This window comes from Solanum stenotomum, chromosome 5 (genome assembly GCF_019186545.1).
Source record: "Solanum stenotomum isolate F172 chromosome 5, ASM1918654v1, whole genome shotgun sequence".
Lineage (NCBI taxonomy): Eukaryota > Viridiplantae > Streptophyta > Magnoliopsida > Solanales > Solanaceae > Solanum > Solanum stenotomum.
Genome location: NC_064286.1, coordinates 42,473,332 through 42,477,393, shown reverse-complemented (window position 1 = coordinate 42,477,393; position 4,062 = coordinate 42,473,332). Strand labels below are relative to the sequence as shown.

Sequence of the window (4,062 nt, the reverse complement as noted above, 5' to 3'; positions counted from 1 at the left end):
CCAATGCAACAGCCACTCTTCAGTATCTTAGTGAAGGGAACCCAAAAAATGCTTCTGCAGAGAATAGAGCTTCTTGTTTCAAATGGTATGAGGTGACTTCACTCGATTTGTACCATTCTATAGACCATTTTAAGAAAAAGAATATCCGAGAAGCTGTAGACGGTGTTGGTGTTGTTAATGCATTCATCTCCACTTGTGTAGAATTTCAGATTGAAGATGCTACAATTTTATCAAGTTATCATTATATTAAAGATATTTGTAAAAAAGTTCTTGAACAATTTCGTGACCTCTTATAATTATTTCATCTTTACTAATTATTACTATGGTTGTATCTTCTTTTTTTATATTAAATGTTACTATCCTTGTTAATTATAAAATGTGTTATATCTTTTTTGAACTTTATAAATTTGCTCGCCGTTTAAAAAATAAAAAATAATTAATTATAAAAATATGATATAATTGTTTTTTTATCTTAATTTATAAATTGAAAATCAATTTAGAACAACTATTTTTAATAATAGTGTAGGCAATTAATATGAAACAAATGGAATAGTATTTGATAATAATAGTAAAATAAATATCAAATAACTTACATAAATCTCACTAATTAAGAAGTTAATTACTTAGATACACTCTAGTTTGCAAAATAACGTATTTTACCTGATTTTGGTGCATGCAGATACGTCCAGATACATGTATCTTGGATACATGAGGTCAAAATTAGGTGTAATTTGTACTAGATACATTGTATCCAAGTGGATTCGCATGTATCTAGGATACATAGCAAATCTCTCTCGCCTCCCTTGCCTCTCTCTCATCTTGCTCACCACTACTCTCTCATGTATCTGGTATACATGTGAATCACTCAAAATACATATAAATACATGTATCTAATGTATATCTAGTGTGATTCGCATGTAATTGAGATACATACGAATCTCGCTCGCCTCTCTCCCTACTTTTATGTATCTAGTAGCAAAAAAACATGTAAGTGTATTTTCTTCAATATATGGCAGAAAACTCTTAATTATTAATGAGATACGTAGTATTTTAAAAGTATAGATAATAATAGTATATATGATAGTGGAGTATGTCTAATTATATAGTATTTCCTTTGTAAATAAGAATAATTTTAAAAGAATAAGATCAATTCTATCTTAAAATTCCAAAATATTACTTATTTTAAAACAAAAAAGAAATACCACATACTTAAAAAACGGAGGGAAATTTTGTTTGCGTGTGAAATGGTGAAGGGTTTGTTTCTTTGTTTGGTGTTTTTAAAGTTTGTAGGGAGCTATTGGATACGTATATGTCTATAGCGTTTGACCTTGTTGCATGATCAAATTAATTACAAGTGTCAAATTGACCATCGGGTAACGTATCGATGAATTAAAGATATTTTTATATTGTATGATCGTTCATCAACATAATAGCCATCAAATATATATAATTGTTTTGGCGACCCTAAATATGTAACTTTGCCTAATTTAAAGTGTCAAATCGATAGCTTGGATAGAATATAAATGTCTATATATTTAGATGCACAGGTCCAACATGATAATTTTATTTGTTATTTTGGGGTCAATAATTTTGATTGCATCTTTCCCAATATATTCATGTTTCGTAGACATCAAAGATTTAGATTATTTTTTTCAAAAAAATAGTTTTATATTTGAGAAAAAAAAGCTCTATTTTATAACAGCAATAATTTTGTTTCATACTTCTTCTTTCTGAAAGATTTTGGTATAAAAGCAAAATACTGCTTTTCTTCAAATTTTCAATATGCTTTTAAAACATAAAATTATCAATAATGTTGTACTTGAACCACATTTTCTACACCAGCATTTGATATTACAGGTAACAAAAATTATTAGAAGAAACACATTTTAACGTTTTATTCCTTGTCATCAATTAAGCCCTTTTGGAAAGTACTCTCTCCAAAAGTGGTGCGTACTTTCAATTCGACACGTCTCTTAAGAAATCTACTCACTCATAAAAAGAAAGAAGTGATTTTACAAACTTAATTAGTTGTTGCAATTCGATGTTGTATTATTTAATTTAAAAGTAAAGTATTTCTGTTCTCACAAAAGCAATCTCTCCTACTAATAGCTATAAGTTTTGTCTCGAGTCCTGAGTATTAAAAAAATCTTTGGTAAAGAGCGCTTCATAGCGTTAATATATATATTAATACGCTTATTAAGTACAAGAAGGGGTGGTGGCGCAGTTGGCTAGCGCGTAGGTCTCATAGCTTCTGAGTAATCCTGAGGTCGAGAGTTCGAGCCTCTCTCACCCCAACTTTTTTAACACTTTATTTTTTATAAATAAAAGAACAGTTTTAAATTCTGACATTGGAAATATGATTCTACTAAGATTAATAGTAAAATTCTCCTCGTCCTCCTCTCTTTTTAATCTCTTATACTTTTTCATTTATTGCTTATTTCCGTTTTTTTTTTATTCGATTCTTGTTGTTAGTGCCCGCAGTGGCGTAGCCAGGAATTTAATGAAGGGTCAAACTTTTAATAGTAATTTTTTTAAAAAAAACAACGATTTAAATTACCAAAACAAATAATCAATTAAGCAATATTTAATATAGGAATATTTTTAATAGAATTACAAGTGTATAATTTAAAACTAACATAAAGAAATAAACTACTATTGAAAACATAATTTAAATATATTATTACAATTGTACTCGACGAGGTTTCATATCCTGAAACGTTTTTATAATAGACACATTAGAACAAGTAAAACCATATAATCTAGAAGACAAACAGTTAACAATAAATTATGAAAATAAAAGAGTAATAATAAAAAGGACTTTAGTATAGTAAAAATATGAAAATATATATACTTGCAAAGATAATAATAGAAGGATATTACAATCGATATTATACACCAATAATAGATACGGGCGCAGAAGCTAATATATGTAAACACAATTGTTTACCATGAGATAAGTGGGAAAAAATAAAAACATCGATAGTAGTAACATGATTTAATAATGAAGGAAGCATGATTACATATAAGGCAAAAAATATAAAAATACAAATATGGGATAAGATATTAACTATAGAAGAAATATATAACTTTGAATTAACTACAAAATATATGCTATTAGGAATGCCATTTTTAGAAAAATTATACTCACATATAATAACAAAAACACACTGGTGGTTCACGACACCGTGTAAACAAAAAATAGGAGCAAAAAGAGTAAATAATAAAAAACGAAAAACAACAGAATGGATAAAAGGAAGTGAAAAGATTACACAAAAATTAGAAAATATAAAAGAAGAAGACCCCAAAATAGAATTAATTATATTCTCTATAGATAAAGTAAAAATAATTCAAGATAAGTTAGAATTATTATATAGTGAGGATCCTCTACAAGGATGGGAGAAACATAAAACAAAAGTAAAAAATGAGTTAATTGATAATAATAGTATAATAACCCAAAAACCATTAAAGTATAATTTTAATGATTTAACCGAATTTAGGATACATATAAATGAATTACTAGAAAAAGGATATATACAAGAAAGCAATAAGATTTTATTGTAGTATTCTTTTGTTAAGTGTCTTAATCTTGATATTTCTTTAATATTAGGTGTGAAATTCATAGTAAAATATAATAATATTTATTGTAATATTCTTTCGATAGTTATTTTAATCTAAATATTTCATTAATATTATTTATGATATATTCTAGATATAACATATCTTGGGTTCTTTGGTACATACATAAATTTTCCTCCATTAATTGTTCTAATAATTTTATATCTTTCATAGATTCTGTCCAATATTGTAAATATTCGTAGTTCATTTTAGTCTGAATTTATTTCTAAATCGTACCATTCTATTCTTTCGTAGTCTAAATCATGTAAGTCTATTTCATACCATTGTTGGTTTAATATATCTTCCGATTCGTTATCATTAAATATTTTTTCCCATATGATCCTTCTTAATTCAATTATTTTTATATCTTTAAGTATATATAATATTAAAGTTTCGTAGTTTTTTATCATTTCATTATGAACGTAAGTAGTCATGTTCTTTATCATG

At 26.6% G+C, this 4,062-nt stretch overlaps 1 non-coding gene across 1 annotated transcript; it reads left to right on the top strand.

Moving 5' to 3' along the window:
• Positions 1–2,209: 2,209 nt before the first annotated feature.
• Positions 2,210–2,294, top strand: TRNAM-CAU (transfer RNA methionine (anticodon CAU)). The gene is given in 2 exon segments: positions 2,210–2,247; positions 2,259–2,294. It is a non-coding gene; the product is annotated as a tRNA-Met (tRNA).
• The last annotated feature ends 1,768 nt before the right edge of the window (positions 2,295–4,062 follow it).